At 46.1% G+C, this 21,448-nt stretch overlaps 1 long non-coding RNA gene across 2 annotated transcripts; it reads right to left on the reverse strand.

The window, feature by feature from the left end:
- Positions 1 to 296: 296 nt before the first annotated feature.
- On the reverse strand, positions 297 to 20,422 carry LOC111750845 (uncharacterized). Of its 2 annotated transcripts, none has more exons than XR_010321970.1 (5): positions 13,150 to 20,422; positions 10,616 to 10,781; positions 8,540 to 8,903; positions 6,807 to 7,031; positions 297 to 3,876 (listed from the first exon to the last, which is right to left on the reverse strand). It is a non-coding gene; the product is annotated as an uncharacterized LOC111750845 (long non-coding RNA). The 2 variants fall into 2 exon arrangements; XR_002785883.2 differs by having other exon boundaries at positions 6,807 to 6,862; positions 13,150 to 20,415.
- Between the last annotated feature and the right edge of the window lie 1,026 nt (positions 20,423 to 21,448).

Raw genomic sequence — 21,448 nt, forward strand, 5'->3', positions numbered from 1 at the left:
AGCCAGGAGAAGAAGATTCTAGATTGAGCCCATCCATTCCCAGCACCAAACCCTGGATCTCCTCTCAGCCCCTGCTCCAGCCCTAGACCCAGGTCTCGCTAATAATTCAGCCTCATTTCATCCAATAAACCTGGAAATCTGGCACCCTCAACACATGCATTGCCTGTAGCCGAGGTGTTTGGCCAGCCCTTCTGCACAGTCCACGGGAGGAGCTCAGGAAGGAAGAAGAGATGCTGGAGCAGGGACTCAACCACCTGCCTTAGCACACCTGGCCAGATAGAGGGTGCAGGGCTCTGGGCTCCTGTGCCTGCTCTCGGGGCTCAGGAGGCAGGCAGTCATCTTGGAATTCTATCTGGCCTGCGAATGTTTAAAGTCAGCACTAGAAAAACAGGCGTGCACATACCCAGGAATCTGGTTAGCATCTCTGCCTTCAGAGCTGGGGGAGGAACAGTCGTGCGGGGCTGTACAGGTTTCATGGGGCTGTCTTAACAAAATACCACAAACCGGGTGGCTTTTAAGAACAGAAATTTATTCTCTCACAGTTCTGGAAACTGGTAGTCTGAGTTCAGCGTGTCAGTTGGGCCACGTTTCCTCCGAGGGCTCTAGGATAAGAGCCTTTCTTGTCTCTCTCAGCTTCTGGTGGCCCCAAGCATTCCTTGGCTTGCAGCTGTGGCATCACTCCACCTCTGCCTCCATGTTCACAAAGCTGTCCACCCCCAGTCTGTCTCTCTGTGCCTCTTCTCGTTTTTTATAAAAACACCACTCAGATTGGGTTAGGGCCCCCTCTACTCCAGCATGACCTCACTTTAACTGAAATGGTAATATCTTCAAAGACCCAATTTCCAAAAGAGGTCATGTTCATTGGCTCCAGGGGTTAGGACTTCAGCCTATCTTTTTGGGGGGACACCATTCAAACAATTCACCACCCATCTGTCAGTTTGTTGTATTTGGTAACTTGTATGTTGCTGTGATGCTGGAAGCTATGCCACCGGTATTTCAAGTATCAACAAGGTCACCCATGGTGGACTGGTTTCAGCAGAGCTTCTGGACTAAGACAGGCTAGGAAGAAAGGCCTGGTGATCTAAGTCCAAAAATAAACCAGTAAAAACCCTATGGATCACAACAGAACATTGTTCAATATAGTGCTGGAAAACGAAGCCCTAGGTTGGAAGGCAACAATGAACTCAAACATGCTGGCAATCATGAAGATGGTACAGGACCACACAGCATTTCCTTCCGTTGCATGTGGGGTCACCATGAATTGAAGGTGACTTGACAGCATCTAACAACAACAACAATTCAAACTGTAGCAGGGGCTCACCCACCAGCTTTGCCATCCCTGGGGCCCCCTCTGCTGCCCCTTCTGAGCTTACTTGAGTTGCTTTCTCTGCTCAAGATGCTCTTTATAAAGCACCCCTCCACTTCACTGAGGCATAGTCTGACGGACTATGGTTCCACGAAGAGAAACGGCTTCCTTTTGCCAAGGACAGGGATGAGGCCCTCCTTCTCATTTCTTGCAGCTCCAGGACAAGGCCGGGCAAGGGACAGATGCTTAACAAAGACTTGTCCGGTGGTAACAGTGCTCCCCAACCTGCCTCAGTGGGTCTCAGCATTCAGCACAAGGTGTTCAGGGCCCTGGCCCACAGCCCACAGCCCACCTCACTCTAGGACCATCTTCAATGAGAAGACGGGTGGAGGGAGATGTTGTCATAGCAGGAGTCCATATTCTTCCTCATTTCTCACCAGCTGCTTTGTAGGTTCTGATTAGCTGGGGACTTGCTGTGCTCTGGTTTATTAAACCTGGCTCATGAGGGTGGAAGGATGGTAGCAAGGATTTCATGGCTTTACTTTGGACCAGGCACCAACTTAACACAGTCACTGTGGGTCTTTTTGGAAAACCATTTTCCTGTGAAATAAGGAGAGTCACAAATAATAGAGAACTGCAGAGTCTCACTTGCACTAGTCAACAAATCCTGAAATTCTTCCTTTTTCTAGAAGTTTCACATCAACATTTCAGCATATATTTAGTTTCAGAGCCTAAGAGAGGAGCTCCTAGCTGCACGGCTCTTCGAAGACAGGCAAAGAAGTATCACGGAAACTCGTATTGAACAAAATATCAAGATGAACGAGAACTTCAAGAATGTAATCAATGTCACTGACCTGTACATGTAAAAAGTGCCAATACTGACCTGTACATGTAAAAAGTGCCAAATGGATGTATGTTTTGCTGTATATATTCTCAACGACAAAATAAATAAAATTTAAAAACAATAACAACAACAAAAATTAGGCATAACTTGATTGTTCTGACAAGTAAATAAACTTTATTTCAATTAAAGAAAAAACAAAGATGAACAAGAGAGCATGCTGCCTTGGAGTTTTTGGGACTGTGCTGGAGACAGGATTTATGAGCTCCAGGCTACTTTACTAGGCTGGTGCTGAGCTGGGGGCATCCCTGGCCTTACAGCAGGTGGGTGGTTCAGTTCTGACTCCTTCTGGGTTGACCTGGAATGTCTCCTGAAAGGAGGGCGGGTGCGAGTGGGATGTTGACAGTGGCCCTTTGAAACAGGGGGACGGGTGGGGTTAGGACATCTGCCAAGGTCTGGAGGTAACTGTCCAAGTAGTATCAGAGGCCATAGTATGTAACAGAAAACAGGCATTGTCTCCTTAGTCTGAACCAGAATTGGCTCAAAGAAGGCCTTCCCAGGTGGCCTGAGGAGGTATCCCTGAGTGAGATGGCCCTGGTGCGGTGGTCCTTGGGACCTGGACCTGCCCCCAACCTTCAGAGCAGCACCACATTGACTTGCCTTACCCGAGGTGCCTGGAAAGACCCAAGCAAGACCTCTGAATGTGATACCTTTTATAACTGTTTAGAGGTCCCTAGATTCTTATCTTCTAGGGACAAATGTCCTTGGAGTTTGTCAGTCTGTAATCACTCACTCCTCTCACTTCCTCCTCATATTAGAGGGCTGGGGAGCCTTTCAGCTCAGGGCTGGTGTTCTGCCTTTTTTGTTTGTTTGTTTGTTCGTTTTTCTAAGTCTCATTTATTATGTCATTGAGAATATACACAGCAAACCCAAAAAACCAAACCCAGTGCCGTCGAGTCAATTCCGACTCATAGTGACCCTACAGGACAGAGTAGAACTGTACCATAGTTTCCACGGAGTGCCTGGCGGATTCAAACTGCTGACCTCTTGGTTAGCAGCTGTGGCACTTAACCACTACGCCACCAGGGTTTCCATACACAGCAAAACATATACCAATTCAACAGTTTAGTGATATTGATTACATTCTTCAAGTTGTGCAACCATTCTCGCCCTCTTTTTCTGAGTTGTTCTTCCCTCATTAACATAAACTCACTGCCTCCTAAGGTTCTTATCTAATCTTCCAAGTTGCTGTTGTCAATTTGGTCCCATATAGATAGTTCTTAAAAGAGCATAATGCTCAAGACAGACCTTTTTTTTACTAGTTAAGTTAAACTGCTGTTCGGTTTTAAGATGACTTCAGGGGATATTTTTGGTTTAAGGTTTAAAGGTTATCTCAGGGCAATGATTTCAGGGGTTCAGCCACCCTCCATGGCTCCAGAAAGTCTAGAGTCCATGAGAATCTGAAATTCTGTTCTGCATTTTCCCCCTTTTGATCAGGATTCTTCTATGAAATCTTTGATCAAAATGTTCAGTTATGGTAGCTGGGCACCATGCAGTTCTCCTCATCTCACGGTGGAGGAGGCAGTTGTACGTAGAGGCAATTAGCCACATATTCCATATCCTCCTCCTATTTCTGACTCTCCTTCTTCCTCTGTTGCTCCAGGTGAACAGACTTGCAGCTTGGATGGCCATTTGCAAGCTTTTAAGATGCCAGGCACTATGCATCAAACTAGGAGGTAGAACAGAAGCATTAAACATGTTATTAGGCCAATTAACTGGGATTTTCCATGAAACCATAACCCTAAACCTCCACACTAAGGAACCAAATCCCATGAGGTATTTGGTTGTACATAAGCAACCTCGGCAGCTACATTTTGTTTTTTTGCCATCGTTGTAAATATATCACAAAATTTTTGCCAATTCAACTTTTTACAAGTGTACAACTTATTGACAGTAATTACAACAATTGACTCTGCAATCTTACCCTTAATCAGTGCGATTTTTCCAACACAGTTAACCCTCCTTTCCCCTCTTCCTCCTGTCCCTGGTAACTACTAATATACTTTGGTCTCTATAGATTTGACTGTTCTTCTTGTTTCATGTAAGTGAGGTCATACAGTATTTGTCCATTTGTGATTGGCTTATGTCGCTCAGCATAATGTCCTCAAACTCCATCCGTACTGTAGGATGTATCAAGACTTCATTTTTCCTACTGGCTGAGTAGTACTCCATTGTACGTATGTACCACATTTTGTTTATCCATTCATCTGTTGATGGGCATTTAGGAAGTTTCTACCTTTTGGCTATTGTGACTAGTGCTGCGATGAACAGTGGTGTACAATACTCTTTTTGAGTCTCTGCTTTCAAGTCTTTTGGGTATACACCTAGGAGTAGAATTGCAGGGTCATACGGTAGTTCTATTTTTAGTTTTTTGTGGAACCGCCACACTGTTTTCCACAATGGCTGTACTATTTTGCATTCCCACCAGCAATGGATAAGGGTTCCAATTCTCCCATATCCTTGCCAACATTTGTTATTATTATTTTTAATCTTGGTCATTCTAGTGGGAGTGAAATAGTATCTTATCGTGGTTTTGATTTGCATCTCTCTGATGGCTAATGATACTGAGCGTCTTTTCATGTGTTTGGTGGCCATTTGAATGTGCTCTTTGGTGAAATGTCTATTCAAGTCCTTTGCCCATTTTAGGATTGGGTTGTCTTTTCGTTGTTAAACTGTCAAAGTTTTATGTATTTTGGTTATTAGATTCTTGTCAGATATATGATTTCCAAGATATTCTTCCAGTTGGTAGCTTGTCTTTTCACTTTTTTGGTAAAGTCTTTTGATGGACAAAAGTTTTTAATTTTTATGAGTTTTCATTTATTTGTCTTTTGCTGTTTGTGCTTTTGTAATTTATTAGATAATCCATTGTTGACAGCTACGCCTGACAGTGTTGCCCCTGCTTGCTGTTCTAAGAATTTTATGGCTTTAGTTTGCACATTTAGGTCCTTAATCAATTTTTAATTTGTTTTTGTGTATGGTGTGAGGCATGGATTCTGTTTCTTTCTCTCTTTTGGCATGAAGAAACCCAATTTCCCCAGCACCATTTATTGAAGAGACTCTTCTTTTCCCATCAAATGGACTTAGCACCCTTGTCAAAAATCAGTTGACCACAGATGTGTGGGTTTATTTCTCGGCTCTCGATTCTACTTCATTGGTTTATGTGTCTACTGTTATACAAGTACCAGGCTGTTTTGATTACTGTAGCTGTATATTGTGTTTTAAAATCAGGATGTGTGAGTCCTACTTTGTTTTTCTCTTTCAACATTGTTTTACCTATTCAGAAGCCTCTCTCTATTCCACATAAAGTTGAGGATTGGTTTTTCTATTCCTGTAAAGAAGGCTGTTAGAATTTTGATTGGCATTGCATTGAATCTATAGATCACTTTGGGTAATATTGACATCTTAACAATATTAAGTCTTCCAATCCATGAACAGGGAACATCTTTCCATTTAAGTGTTCTTTAAACTCTTTCAGCAGTATTTTATAGTTTTCATTGTATAAGTCCTTTATATCTCTAGTTAAATTTATTCCGAGGTATTTTATTCTCTAAGATACTATTGTAAAAGGAATTGTTTCCCTAGTTCCCTTTCAGATGGTGTACTGCTTTTTATTGATTTTCTCTTTTATTTTTTTTTAAATGTCACATATTGATTGAAGACTTTTCTTTTAATTGCTAATGTACATAATCACTCACAATGATTTACACTGAAAGTATGCAGCACAACCATGGAGCAAATGGAAGTAGATGTTGATATCAAAATCAGGATACCTGGTTCCAGTTCTGGCAGCTTCTACCTGGTCATGTGATCTGGGAGAAGTGCTTTCATTGCTTTGGTCTCTATCTCCACATTTGGAAAATTCAGGGGGTGGCCTATCTCATCTCTGAGGGCCCTTCCAGAGCTCAAGTTCAATGATACTACGACATAGTGGCTGTGGCTTCAAAGCCTTCTTCTGGTAGGCAAGTGAAACTGCTTGAGAATCTTCAAGAAACTACTGGAGTACCCTCAAAAAGGTAAATACAGAGTTACCGTATGACCAGCAATACCCCCAAAAAAGAATTGAAAGCAGGTAATCAAACAGATATTCATATACCAGTTTTCATTGCAACATTATTCACAATAAACAAAAAGTAGAAACAACCCGTGTCTGTCAACAGGCGAATAGTCAAACAAAATGTGGTATATCCATACAATGAAATATTATTTAGCCATAAAGAGAAATAAAATTCTGATACATGCTATGACATGGATGAACCTTGAAAACATTATGCCGAGTGAAATAAGTCAGACACAAAGGGACAGATATAGTATGATCCCACTTACATGAAATATCTAGAATAGGCAAATGCCTATTCACCAAATTGTACGACTGGTTTTCAGGGGCTGGGAGGAGGGGATAATAGGAGGCTATCGTTTAAAAAAAAAAAAAATCGCTTAAGGGGTACATAATTTCTGTTAGGGGGATGAAAAACATTTCAAAATGGATAGTGGTGACGGCTGCACAACATGCTAAATGTAATTAACATCACTGAATTATACACTTTAAATCGTTAGAATGGTAACTGTTTTATTTCACCACAAAAGAAAAAATATACATACCTCTGGGAGCTTTTTGGCTCAGTCTGGCAGTGTGTTGTCTCTGAAAGTGGCTTGTTCTGGCAGAAATGAGAGCAGAGAGACAGTAGCTGGGTGTCCAGGAGGGATTTATATCTATTTGGGCATCACTTCTTTTAAATTGGCTGTGACTACCCACACCATCTGGACTGCGCACAGCCTGGGCAGCATCAGAAATCAGCACACGCAGAGTTAAGTCTTTAGTGACATCTGACAGAGACAAATGGCAAAGGATGGCCCCAGGGTTTGGGAACCACAAATTCGTGTGTTCAGGTTTAGCTCGGGGCATGCACCTCGAAAAGCAAACTGACCATTTGGCATCACTCAACACCTCAATCACAGCACACTCTGTGGGCATTGCTTGTGGAGGAGGAGGGGCTTGTTCCAAGTCCTGAGTCACCATCCATTTCCCTACAAATGGTTCTTCATGGTGCCTGTTATCACCATTTTCAGCTCCACCCCCACATTTTATGTCTCTGAGATAGTGTTTATTGATACCAAGCAATGCTCCAGCCACTAGGCAGAACACCTGTGCCACAGCTGTCACAGCCCCAGTTTGAGAGGAAGATTGTTGTAATAGTTTGGGGATGATTTGCTAGCACGGTACATACAGTTCTGAGAGGACTGTGTTCCGCTAGCCAAGTGGATTTGGTATCATTGGCAATTTCAGGGTTTTTAAGGTTACTGTTGGGTGTGGCTCTGGAGGAAATTTTGTTTGTTTTGAGGATATAAGTATCAAGTGGAAACACTCGTTTTGAAGTTTGTACATGTAGACATACCCTCCCACTGCCCCCACAAAATAAGAATGATGCTGGAAAGGTATAGCTATCTGTGGCATCTAAAACTGGGCACTGGAGGGGGGTTGTTCTCCACCCCTACGTCCACCTCTCATTGGTCCCCACCACCCTCTCGGGGGCTCTTGGGAATGGGGGCCAGCTCCATGGTGGCAATGAGATAGGGAGAATAGATGAGCTCCTGCTCCCCACAGTTGGTGTCCAAATGACTTCCACATGGCTTCCCATTTTTCCTACAGCCATAGAATAAAAGAGATTATCTAATCTAATTTCCTTACTTTACTGATGGAGAAACAGGCTCAGAGAGGCTCAGTGACTCGCCCAAAGCCCAGATAGATATAAATCCCTCCCGGACACCCAGCTACTGTCTCTCTGCTCTCACTTCTGCCAGAACAAGCCACTTGCAGAGACAGCACACTGCCAGACTGAGCCAAAAAGCTCCCAGCAGCATATATATTTTTCCTTTTGTGGTAAAATAAAACATTTACCATTCTGACGATTTAAAGTGTATAATTCAATGATGTTAATTACATTTAAGTTATTGGAATGTTCTGGAACTAAATTGGTTGAAAACAACTACACTGTCAAAAGTTAAGTCAGTCTCTTGGGTTAAACAACAGAAATAGACCCCTTAAAGGATTGCAGAAGCTACTCAAAGAGCAGGGAAGTTGGGGAAGAGGTTCTTATCCATCCTTCATCAGCAAGTTAGCACATCACAGTAGTTGTTATGCCAAAAACCTAAAAGGTTTACATTAGAAATAAGTACCTTTAATGTGTGGCACCCTTGGTTTTTCAAAAACTTCCCCTATTAGCTTAAAGGATTAGCCTAAAGCATCCTGGAGAGCAGAGTTGTGCCCCATAAACACTCAACACCCAATTCTTTATGTTCTGAAAAGTGGGAAGGACCTTGCCCAGAACACTCACCAACAAAATCCTAGTGCTTCCAGCTTTTCCATTCATGCGCCTATCGTATGCCTATTGTGTTCAAACTGTGGCCTTCGTGAAGAATATTGAATACACTGAGGACCGCCAGAGAGCAAATGAATCAGTCTTGGAGGAAGTACAGCCAGGATGCTCCTTAGAAGTGAGGATGGTGAGACTTTGTCTTGCTTACTTTGGACATATCATCAGGAAAAACCAATCACTAGAAAAGGATATCATGTTTGGTAAAGCAGACAGTCAGTGAAAAAGATGAAACTCCTCAATGAGATGGACTGGCATGGTGGCTGCAACAATGGCTCCAACATAGGAACAATAGTGAGGATGGTGCAGGACCAGACGTTTCATTCTGTTATACACACACACAAAAAAAAATACACAAGGTCGCCATAATTCAAAGCCCACTCGATGGCCTGACCCCTCCTACTGCCTGTGGCAGTGAGATGAGTTTCTGAGCAGAGCTCCCAGCATCCTCCTTGGAAGGAGCCCCAGCTTCTGCTCAGCCTTGAGAACGACGAGGCTGAGATTTCATCACTGGAAGCCTCCGCCTTCACATTAGGCCAAGGAAAAATGCACCTTCCTGGGAGACTACTAACACTGATTATTTGTCGAAGAGAGCCATCAAGCTCACTGGGAAAATATGCAGCCATAAAAAGGAGCTGGAGAAGGAGGCAGGTCCTAGCCACCCGGACCTGGGGTCACACCGACCTGCAGGCCCCATCCCTTGCAACCTGGATAGCAAAGCAAGCCATTGCACCCTCTCCCTCTGCAAACCCCCCCCCCCCCACAACTTCTCTTGTTGACGCTACTGTGCACCCACATTTGAGTGCAGAGCCAAAGCCCACTCGCCCGCCAAAGCCACTGGGAAGCTCGTTTGCAACGAGCTGGAGCGTTTCTGTGCCATCTTCCCCTGGAAGAAAGCTCCCTTGTTTGCAGGCGCACAAAGGGTGGGCGTTAGGCAGGCGATGGGCCGTGAATGTTAATTGCCTGGGCGCTTAGAGACGCAGCTCGGGGCGCTGCGGGAGGCCCAGGCCGGAGGGTGAGGGGCAAGCCCGCGCGCGGCCCAGCCCACTCTCTGCATCTCAGTTGGGTGTGACAGTTGCAGCCAGGCCCGGGCCTTGGCATCCGGACCCCAATGTGCTCCGCGGCGCCCTGTGAGCCCACATTTCCAAGGCCACTCCCGGCGCCCTTGACGGAGACCTCCAGCCACAGCAGAGGGCTTGCTGGCTTCCTCCGCGGAGGCCCGTGTGCGGCCGCGCGGGTCACGTGGGGCCCGCAGCCAGCGTATGTTAACCGACACACAAACGTCTAAACGTTCATGCAAACTTGGACCAACAGGTCCTGCGGAAATGTGCTAACCATCTGCTTTTCCTTCGCCATTTCTGAGCAAATTATGTTTATTATGTTAATTAATTTTACTGTCAACAACACCAAATGACACAGTTGCTGCTAAACAACATCATTATATATCTCATTCTGGCATCTTACCAGCAGACTTTTTTTTGGGGGGGGTTAAATGTGACATGAATAAATACATATTTAAATGCCGATTTGTTTACAATCGAATTTGGGATGGTAAAGACGTCCGCGCAGGAGTGGCCCTGCGGCCCACCTTCCCAGGGAAGGGCGTTCTCCTGGAGCGGCATCGGCCGTCTGCGGTGAGCCATAGGCTGCTGCTGGCCCGGGTCGGCTGGAGAGTCCACGCTGGGCCAGAACGTGGGGCTTCTCAGAGACAGGTGCTCACTCAGCAGCTCAGACATCTCAAAACTTCCCCCTCCTCAGAAAATCCTCCCATTTTCCAGATGGTCAAGTCAAGGGAACCAAGAAAAGGCCTGAGCCCGGAGAGGGTGTGCCACCTCAGTGCCCGGGTGAGTCACTGGGAACCACGTTAAAACAAAGAACAGCCAGGCAGGGGTGGGGCATGACAATAATTAGGTTTGTTGTGATCATTCCCCTCCTCCACCACCCCCAGACCAATAAACTACATATTTCCACAGAGAAAGGAGAAAACAGGAGGAATGCTGGATGGGAGAGGCCTAGCAAGAGAGCGAGAATATGCACCTCAAAATGGACCAAACCACTGCACTACAGCATGCAGTGTACCGCTCTCCAACGCCCCTCAGTGCCCAGTGATTGTCACTAATCGCCACTGAAGAATCTCAAAGTAGCTCCACGTCGACTCACATAGTTCATCAATTAGGTAATAACGTGATGTAAATGCAGTTTCCTGAAAGGAAAACAGGGAGGGCCTCAGACAGGCTAGCGAGGGTAACGAGCGCCCAGGGCAATCTCTAAATTTGCAGCCGCCCCCACCGCCATCTTGGACCCGGCGAAGGGTGATTCGCCGTCCTAGTCTGGCGCCCCCTTGGACTTGCGCCCGGGGGCAACTGCCCCCGTCTAAGCCTCAGACAGAACAGAGCCGCCTGCAGAAAGAAACAGGATTCCTTTCATTCAGCGCACAGGCTTCCTGCTGAATGGAAGGAAGATTTGCCGGCTGACCCCTCAGAAGCTGAGGGAAATCCCCAGATGGAGTTTTCACAGTACAAGTGACCTCCTTGATCAAGAGATTTGGTAGCCAGGTGGCTGCTGGGTGTCCTTTCAAATATTTGGTTTCTGAGAATGGGTCACATTACACAGTTTAACAGTTGGAGACAATCAACCTTCGTCCCCCCACTTGTCCTGCAGCCGCCAGTAGACAGCCCATAAAAACGTGTGGCTCATGTTCACACAGATGGCTGTTGGTTTTATGGGCTGGGGGAGAAAAGCGGAAGAAGATGGTCATGGTGAGTTTAATTAAGTGGATCTCAGCTGCTGGGGATACAATGATCGCCCAAGTCCACCTGGGTTCTGGGGGCCCAGTGAGGCCTTGACATTCTCTGAGGGCCCCCTCTTCACCCCTGGAATGTATACAAGACTGTGTCCCTACCCTGCCTTCCAGAGCCACCACCTCACCAACTCCTACTCCCACCAAACGAATGATCCTTTGAAGGATGACCACAGCTCTGGCTCCTGCCCCTCCTGGGCCTTGGGGCTGATCTCCTTCCTGCCTCTTTGCTTTTTCCTCTCTGTAGGAGCTCACCGGAGCCCCTGTAGTACACTGGTTAAAAGCGTGGCTGCTAACTGAAAAGGTCGGCGGTTTGAATCCACCCCTTCAATCCACCAGTTTGGAAGCCCTATGGGGCAGTTCTATTCAGCCCTACAGGGTCATCTTAAGTCACACTTAAAGGCAAGGGTTTTGGTTTTTTAATTTTTTTATTTTAGGAGCTCACTTACCCTTGGGAATGGATAATAAACTGGTTCACCCTAAAAATAGAGGTCTAAATTGTCTATCCAAGGTCATTTCCCCTTGAATTGGGGGATAAGCCTCAAATCAAAGAAATGGATCTGTAATTGTGGAATGTCTTAACAATATATGACACAAAAAGGAGAGTCTTTGGTTCCCTGTATTTTCCGCACATTTCCAGGGACAAACAGAAAGGTGTCAGGGACCATCTTAACCCCTGCCTGGGGCTCCTTTGTAGCCCTAAATCCATACTGGGCACCCCAGGGATTTAAGGACGGTTTTCTCCGGACCGGAAAACTGATGTGAAGTGCTTGGAGAGCAATACTGGCCACAAGGTGGTGCTATTGGCCCAGGACGGTCCAGTTGCCCTTCAAACTAGGGATGGCGGGGTGTGAAGTAGCTTGAACCACACTGGTGAAGGAGAGACTTAAGTAGAGTGGTGTCTTTGTGGGGTACTTCTTAGTCAGGAGTTTGTAACTCAGTGGCATCCCCGGAGCTGAGCTCAAGCATATTCCAAATTCTTCCCCATCATTCTCGGCCTCTGTTAGTGAACCCTGTAATTCTCTGATGACTTCTGGGGTGGTGAGTTGGGGCTGAAGTAAGAAAAGATTTATACTGCGGTTCTTGGAGGCAGAGAGGGGAGAAGACACCGCTATTTCACGACTTTTTAAGCAGAGTGGTCCTAGTAGGTTAACTTGACCATCCAGTGCTGTCTTTCTCTGGAAGAGTGTAATATAACCACCAAAGGCAGCCTGGGTTCGCAGGCTTAATCTCGGCTGATATCTCAGCCTCTCTCCTGCGTTCCTTTTGAAAACGCTCCCATCCCGGAATACCAAGCTGCCTGCGCAGCTGTGTGCGCCCCTTGCCCCGCCCCCCGCCCCCTCTTCCCTCGCTCCTTTGCTCTGAAAAAAAGCAAAAGCGTGCATTCGCGCTGGGCTTTCTTCCCATAAATAAAGTGATTACCACGTGTCAGAAATAAACTGCTGCTTTCTGTATAATCACAGACCACTTTGTAGAACATTGACTTGGGATCAAAAAGGAAAACTATCTCAAAACAGAATGCTGCAAGCTGGTCTTTTTTTCCTCATGGGGGGGGTATTTAAAAAACAACAAAAAAGTCAGTATCTTCTCACGAGTGCGGCTGATTTCCTGTGTAAACGAAAACCATGTGATATTCCATAAATGCTTCCAGCTCTAAATTACAGGAAATGAAAACCATCATGGAAAAAGAAAGCTTCAGAACAAATTCCCAGTTCAGATACCATTACCGCGACATTTCAATCTGATGACAATTTGGCTGCTGCGTACATACCTGTAGTTCATTAAAGTGACTGATAATGGGCGCGCTTAGGCAAGGCCACCGGGCCTGGGAGAGCGGGCTCTTGTCAGTGTTGCTTCTGCACCGAGAGCCGGGGGGCGGGGGACACGCTCACACCCACAGCACCGCGTCTGACAACTCAGGCTTTCAATTAGGAACCGAGCTGAGAAAAGTAGTATTTTCTTTATGCATGTCTCGCTGAGGTCAGGTTACGACCTCCCAACCGTATTAAATCGGCGGTGGCATCCATATTCATGAAGGCTAATTAACTCTGAATGCCCCGGCTGGGCTGGGCCCTCCCCTGGCTGCCGAGTGCTGGCTGCCCCCGCAGCGCAGGGCTGGGGGTGGGGTCTGGAGCCTCCCCCGTCTTCCCAGGGAGGCCCCGGCCTCTGCAGCTGCTCCCGCGGCGGGCCGCCGAGTCCGCACAAGTGCTCGGGAAGGGCTGCGTCACAGGGGCGCGAGAACAAGCCGGGCACGGAGAATTAGCCGCATCATTTGTCTCCAGCCTAGCAACACGTGCTTGCTTATCCTGATAGCTACCGCCTGGCCCCTGCGCCCTGGAGCCAAATGTGGGAAAAGGATGCTAATTCGAAACGGAATTTAAATCAGCCTTGCAGCTGGGAGGCTGGGAGTAGGGTTCTAGTCCCAGCCCCGACTGGCTGTGCCAGTTTGGGTCAGTTGCTATTCCTCTCTGGGCTTGGGTTTTCTCTGCCATGAAGTAAGGTTGTTGGACTACAGAAATGCTAATATCCTCTCCAGCTCGAAACAAACAAAAAACCCAAACCCAAGTCAAGTCAATTCCAACTAATAGCCACCCTACAGGACAGAGTAGAACTGCTGCATAGGGTTTCCAAGGAGCGGCTGGTGGATTCCAGCTGCCAACCTTTTGGTTAGCAGCCGAACTCTTAGCCACTGCACAGCCAGGGCTCCTAATAAGCTCTACTTACAGATAAACCCCAAGAGATGTATCCAGCCGCCATACTCTCTCCAGCCGTGTTTGAGTGTTTTTAGGTTTCTCAGTTCATGACAAACCGGTAGGCGCTGAGGCTTCCAGGAGGCGGCATTGGGTAGGGTAACATTTTCTACTATTCCTCCTGTATCACTTAATGCCCTTCTATTTAAATTTTACAAGGTGGCTCAAACTAGCTTAAGCAAATGTATTTCATAGAGAGAGGGTTTTCTCATGGACCCCTTGGCTGGGATGCAGCAAGGCTCAAAAAGTTCCTACTTTCTCATTCTCTCCCCTTTTCTTCCCTACTCCTGCTGTTTCATTATTCTTAGCAGATTGGCTTCCTCTAGAACTGTTCTTGGTCTAAACTGCGGGTAAAATGTGGTCCCATCATTTATCAGTTTACATCTGTTCTATTCATCATAGAAGCCCAGCCTCAAAGTGCATTTCCAGATTTCAGGCATAAAATATCTGATTGGCCCAGATTGGGTCATGTGCCCTGCTGTTGTCCAATCAACTGTGACCAGAGGGCTGAGTCACATGATGCAAACATGGCTGCCAGAGGCAACACCAGTGAGTGAGGGGGCTGTTTAAGGAGTGAGCTGGATAGACATGCTAAGGGTATGTACTGCAGAAACTCAAAGCTGGGTTTCAGTTAGGTGCAAGATAATTTCTTTTAGAGATGGTTCTCTGGGCTCCTGACCCAGAGCTGGCTTCACCGTACAATAAAGAGGAGGCAGAATTCCATATGCAGGGTTCAGCTCTACTGGGAAGAACATGCCTGACTTCCCTCAGCAACTAGAAAAGAGGCGGGGATGAAGACACAGGCCCCATCATGACCAGCAGAGAAAAGGAGAAGCATCTGAGAGCCAACTTTACCGCAAAGAGACTTGTGGCCTGGGCCTAGGAAGGCTGGGACTCTCCTGGCCAGAGTGCTTGCTCACTTACCTCCATCCTGTATTAAAAGGAGGGCTGGAAGTCTAAGCCCAGTCCGGTGCCTCCCATTCTGAGGGAGCTTGCAGGTGTGACTGCCAAATCAGCAAATCAGACTTCTTGACAGGAGACCAACGAGGGGAGTGAAACACTCAGAGTTCCTAGTTGTAAAAAAATAAAATCTACTTTGGCTAGCACAACAGAAAATGGACTCTCTAAGTGAATTAGTCAGAATAGGCTAACTGCTATCACGTACAACCCCAAAATCGAAGTGGCTTAATAAAATAGAGGTTTGTTTCTTGCTGACATTACAGCTCAGTCACGTGATTCAAGGACCCAGGCTCCTTCCATCTAACGGTTCCACCACCTTCTAGGGATCTTAACATCTTCCACTGGGTCCTGGATCGTCTACATCTGGCTAGGAGATAAGAACATGGAGGATTTCAGGGAAGTTTTAAGGATCAGGCATGGAATTGACATCAGTCCACCCACATTCCATTAGTCAAAACTCAATCATGTGACCACATAATTGTAAGGGAAGCAGAGGAGGGCAATCTGGCTGTGCATATGCCCAAGGATGAAGACAAAATGGGTCTGGTGAGCATCAAGTCATTCTCGTAAGTGATGTTAGGAAGCTTACAGAGTCACAGGCAGGAAGGAGTCAGAGCTGAGGCTAAACTTCCAGGAGCACTCCCAAAACCTTGCCACAGAACTTGATGAGGCAAGTGCTGTTGCCTCTGCCACTTATAAACACTAAATGCTGGTTGGTTGAGAAGCCACTGCTAGAACTAATGGAACTTCTGGTCCTGGGGCTTGACCTTAGAATGTCTGGAAAACAGCTGCCTCTGCCACCACTAAAAAGCCAGATGCCTCCCCACGCTCCTGTCAGACGGTGTTGGAGCACCACGAAGAACCTCCTCCCTGCCCCCTCCCTTCATGTCGTTCACTTTCAAATTCAAGGCTTGCAAAAGAGCATTTGAAGCTTGGAGCCTAGGTCACAAGACTTCACCCTTTCTGCAAGGGAGGGTGGGAATTTCAGTCCTGACTTTTATTCAGGGACCTGTTGCTCTCAAATCAATTCCAGGCAGGGCTTGTATTGTGAGGTTTTCCTGTGATAAGGAGATGGACAGCCATGAATAAGACACTTGTCCCCACTGAAGGTGAGCAGGGAAGGAGGCCTCCTAGCAGCTGTAGCTCTGGCTGGGCTTAGATAAAATGCTATTGAGGATGAATTGGAGGAACTGCAATTCTTTTTAAGCAGTTCCAAAAGCAGTAAGACCCAAGTGGCAGGCACATAGGTTCTTGGAGTTGGGAGGAATATTAGGGGCTATCTGTCCAGTCTCCAACTTAACTCAGGAATCCACTCTACGACAGCTTCCAGCTCCCACTTAAATATTCTCAGTGATGAGTGACTCAGTCCTGCCTTACAAGGCAGTCTTTGGATCACTCTAGGCCCCCAAAAATGTTCTTTTTTTAGGTAAAGCAGAAATCTGGCTTTCTAGAACTTCTACCACTGGCACTAGCTTTGCCCTGGGAAGCCACAAATCTGTCCTTCATGCATATGGCAGTTTTTATGTTCCATCATCCTGTCCTCTTTGTACCCTTCTCCAGGCTGAACATCTCTAGCTGTTTCCATGCTTTTCCTCATATGGTGATGGTTAAGAGGGACTTGTGGGCAGAAGGTTGGAGGACATATTCCCCTGTTATGGACTGAATTGTGCCCCCCCAAAATATGTGTTGTAAATCCTAACTCGTGTACCTGTGGTTATAATCCCATTTGGGAATTTTTTTTTTATGTTAATAAGGCAGTAGTAGTGTAGGGTATGTTTTGTATCAGTCTCTTTTGAGATTTAAAAGAACAGATTAAGCAGGGAAGCAAGTGAACACAGATGGGGGAAGATAGATGCCATGCCACAGGAGATCACCAAGGAACCAGAAAATGAGCTGAAGAGACAAGGACCTTCCTCCAGAGCCGATAGAGAGAGAAAGCCTTCCCCTAGAGCTGATGCCCTGAATTTGGACTTCTAGCCTGCTAAACTGTGAGAAAACAAATTTCTGTCTGTTAAAGCCATTCACTTGTGATATTTCTGTTACAGTAGCACTGGATAACTAAGACATGACCTTATGGTAGTGCTGTAAACTCCACTACTGCTTAAAACTACCTTAAGAGAGGGGCATTAACATCCTCAAGTTACTGAAGGGAAAACTGAAGCACTGAGAAAAAAAGGCAATAGAAGAAATCCAGGGTCTGGATCAAGACTAAAACTACTGCTTGCAAGTTCCTAAGGATGCAGCTTCCACTAGATTCCATCCCTCCCTCGGTCCATCCAAAAGGCCACCTATCTTTGTGGTGGGTTCTTGGGCCCATAAGAATTCCCAAGGCCAAGAGGTCTGGCTTGGTGGCACTCTGACAGTTCTACTGCTACAATTACTGCAAAAGATAAAAAGACACTGTGTGATCTCCTATAACAACCTTTAAGATTTTAGCCAGAATGTGTGAGTACAGTGACTTAGGAGGAAAAAAGACAAGTTTATCCTGAATTTTTCTGTTAGGAAAAAGAAGGAAATGTATGTTATCCTTCTGAAACCAGTAGCTGCCATCTCTCAGCACTCAGCCTAATATGTCCCCATGAGAAAGGCAGGAAGCTCATCATTAGAGGAATCACTGTGGATTCTGTCTGGACTGCTTTAATAGATGTACGTTGTGGGTGAGTTCCAGTGTGGGCATAGAGACCCTGAACTGAAATATGGCTCATTCCAAAAGTCCTGGATCCCTTGGTATGTCCATCTAGCTTATTCACGGTTTTCATGATTATAAAGGAAGTAGACATTTATTGGAAAATACATACATAAAGTAAAAATTGCCAGGAGTAACCGCTGCTAACAATTTAGTGCCTTTCTTCTGACTTTTATACATAGATTTGTGTCTAATAACATTAACGTCATACCGTATATACAACTTTGTAGGCTTTTTCCTGATTTAATATTGTATCCTGAGTATTTTGCCATATGGATTCTTTGAGAAGGTGACTTTAAGGCTGAATGACATTCCTTCTTTTATTTGTTTATTCAGTCAGGAGACATATTGTGTGTGTCAGGCACCATTTTAGGCTTTTGTAATACAGTAGTAAATAAGGCAGCCAGCGTCCTGGTCTTCGGGGGACTTATAATATGGTGGGGGAGACAGAAGTGGGGAACGAATCATTACCAAAGTGATGAGTGCCTTGAGAAAGGAGAACATAACATGAGCATTCAACAGAGGGACCTAACATGGCTACTGGTGGGAAGGGGAATGCCAAGGCTCCTCTGAGGAAGTAATATTTAAGCAGAACCCTGAGGGATAAATAGGGGAAGTGGTCCCTTTCGTGACAGAGGAGGTGGAAACAACAGAGCTTGGCGGTTAACTGGATGTGAGGGAGGAACAAGATGACTTCAAGGTTTCTTGCTGGAGGAGCCAGGCAGACAGCACCAGAACCAAGCTCCTGGTGTAGGTACTTCTGGTTGCTTCCTTTTTTTTTGTCTCTTTCATCTTTGCTAGTAATAATGCTGTAATGAATATCTGTTAACAGAAATCCATGAGGGCTTCTCTGTTTATTTTCTCGGAGTAAAGCCCTGCAGATGGAATTGCTAAGTCATGCAACTGACAAATGTTAAATTATACATTGCCAAGGTGCCTTCTGGAGAGGCGTTCCCACCACTAGTGTATGAGGGAGCACATTCCATGACCCGTCAACAACAGCAACAGTAATGGTAACAGTAACCAGGGCGAGCATGTGTGTAGTTCTCCCAGTGTGGCCTGCACTGTTCTAAGCATGTGACATATTTTTTTACTCATTAAATTCTCACAGACATCACTCTGAAGTAGGCACTGATATCCCCGTATCACAGATGAGTTAAAGGAGACACAGAGGACCCTGCCCAACGTCACCTAGCAAGTAAGCAGTAGGGCCTGGAGCTCCATCCAGGCAGTCTACATTCAGATCTGGTCCACACAGAGTAGTCTTTTTTTTTTTTTTAAACGTCATCAATTAAACATTTTTTTAAATTTAAATTTCTTTGAACACTAGTGTCTTAGGCTGAGTTCTCTAGAGAAGAAAACCTAGTGAGGCATGTGTGGGTATATATAACCAAAAAAACCAAACACGTTGCTGTCGAGTCGATTCCAACTCATAGCGACCCTATGGGGCAGAGTAAACTGCTGACATTTTGGTTAGCAGCCGAGCTCTTAACCACTGCACCACTAGGGCTCTGTGTGTGAGTGTGTGTGTGTATGTGTATGAGATTGAGAGAGAGATTTCAAGGAAATGGCTCACGCAGTTGTGGAGGCCAGCAGGTCCCAAATCCATGGGTCAGGTGTCAGGCTAAAGGCTTCTCTTGACTCATGTGGTTGCTGGAGCTGACGAACCCAAAATCTGCAGGTACACAGTAGGCTGCTGGCTCAAGTCCCAAGGAACTGGAGGTCAGAAACTGACGAGTCAGATGCAAGTTCCAGAGAGGGTGAGCTTTGCCAGAGCATCCATATATATTGGATGCAGGCAACACCCCCAAGGAGACTTCCCATTCAACTGATTGGCTGCGCACATCAGATCACAAAATGGAGGATGATTACATAATGTCTGCCAAACCACTGAGAATCATGGCTTAGGGAAGTTGACACATAACCTGTACCATCACAACTAATAAATCTGAGAATTTTTAATCTTTCTTTGTTTTCTTTCATGTTTTTGGAATTCATATTTGGTGTGTGTGTGTGTTTGTGGTAAAGTGTGTGGAGTATGTGTGTGGAGTGTGGTGTGTGTGTGATAGATGTGTGTAGGTTTGTATGTGCCTGTGGAAAGTGTGTGTGTGTGTGGAGTGTGTGGGGGTATAATGTGTGTCAGTGGGGGTGTGGTGTGTGGAGAGTATATATGTGTGCATGGGATGGGATGTGTATGTGTGTATGTGCCAGTGGGGAGTGTGTGTGTAGTGTGTGTGTAGTGTGTAGGGTGAAGCTGTGTCAGTGGGGGTGTGGTATGCGGAGAGTATATATGTATGTATGGGGTGTGGTGTGTACATGTGTGTGAGAGGTGGGGGGATATATGTGCCTGTGGGGAGTGTGTGTGTGGGGTACAATGTGTGTAAGTGGGGGTGTGGTGTGTGGAGAGTGTGTATGTATGTATGGGGTGTGTGTGTGTGTGAGAGAGAGAGAGGTGGGGGTGTATGTGCCTGTGGGGAGTGTGTGTGGGGGAAGGTGGTGATGTATGTATTTGTATGTGTGTATCTCACACATATATATACACCCCACAGTGTAAAAAAAAAAAATTTTTTTTTGTGTGTGTGTGTATGTGTTTGCATATCTGTATATCACCCATTTATGTCCATACAGTTACATTAGGGCCACAAACCCTGGAGTCAAATGATCAGTGGAAACATGTACACATAACTTTATATCTCTGGCACATAGTTTCTTTCTCCATGTAAATAAATGGGGTAAATAGAATTTACCGCTCTTTTTTCTTTGTTTGGAAGAGTATGAAAGGCGAATGGAAGAACACGTGCTCACAGCGAGGCTCTCTGTGGTCAGGTGGGCACGTGGTGGTAAGGTCTTGTGGGATGGCCGCATCTCCAAGAATCGGCTTCGGTGCCAGTGACTGAGATTCCTGCTGGCACGGTGAAGTTCCAAGGACAGCCCCAGGCCTGGCCTAGGGGTCACTTAGCTTTGCCGTCCCCTCCACGAGGTCAGGAGGAAAGGTGTTCTCACTCACAGTTACAAGACTTTGTTTTCAGCCCCTCATCAAGCAAGAAGGAGCCTGTTTCTCTGCTCCTTTCTCCCACCCCATTGATGGCATTCCTGTAGGCCTCGCAATGGGCCCTTGTCCCCTTGACATCTTTCTTCTCCTTTCTACAGTCTTTGAGGAACATTTGCAGGTAAGAGACTCCCCTGTTTTGAAGCATCATGCTTGAACACAAGCAAACACAGTAAAGGATAGAAGGTAGGAAGGAAAAATGACGTAGGACCAAGAACCTGCATTCTCAGGAACCACCATTGTCCCAAGAGACATCTCAGACCAGAGCCTACCTGGGGTCCTGGTAGAGCCTGGGAGGGAGCCCTTCAGTCACCTTGGCTCCTAGCATGTCCCATCCCAAGTGGTGGTGGCCTCCAGGGGACTTTGTGGCCCAGGCACAGTGGAGGTGCTGCCTCTAAGCGCCCCTCTGGACCCCTCAGCTGGGGCGGGGGTGAGGAGTAGGGGTGGAAACTCAGGCCTGAACAAAAAGTACAGTTGTAAACGGAGTGAATCTTTTGTTTTACCAGAACCAGATGTATAGAAGTACCAGGAAAAAAGAAAGCCAAAGGTTAAAAAAACAGACTACCGCCATCAAGAACAATGAAGTTTTATTGCCATGCTTGTCCGTGGCATGGAGTTTATGAGT

Source organism: Loxodonta africana, chromosome 4, assembly GCF_030014295.1.
Source record: "Loxodonta africana isolate mLoxAfr1 chromosome 4, mLoxAfr1.hap2, whole genome shotgun sequence".
NCBI classification, from domain to species: domain Eukaryota; kingdom Metazoa; phylum Chordata; class Mammalia; order Proboscidea; family Elephantidae; genus Loxodonta; species Loxodonta africana.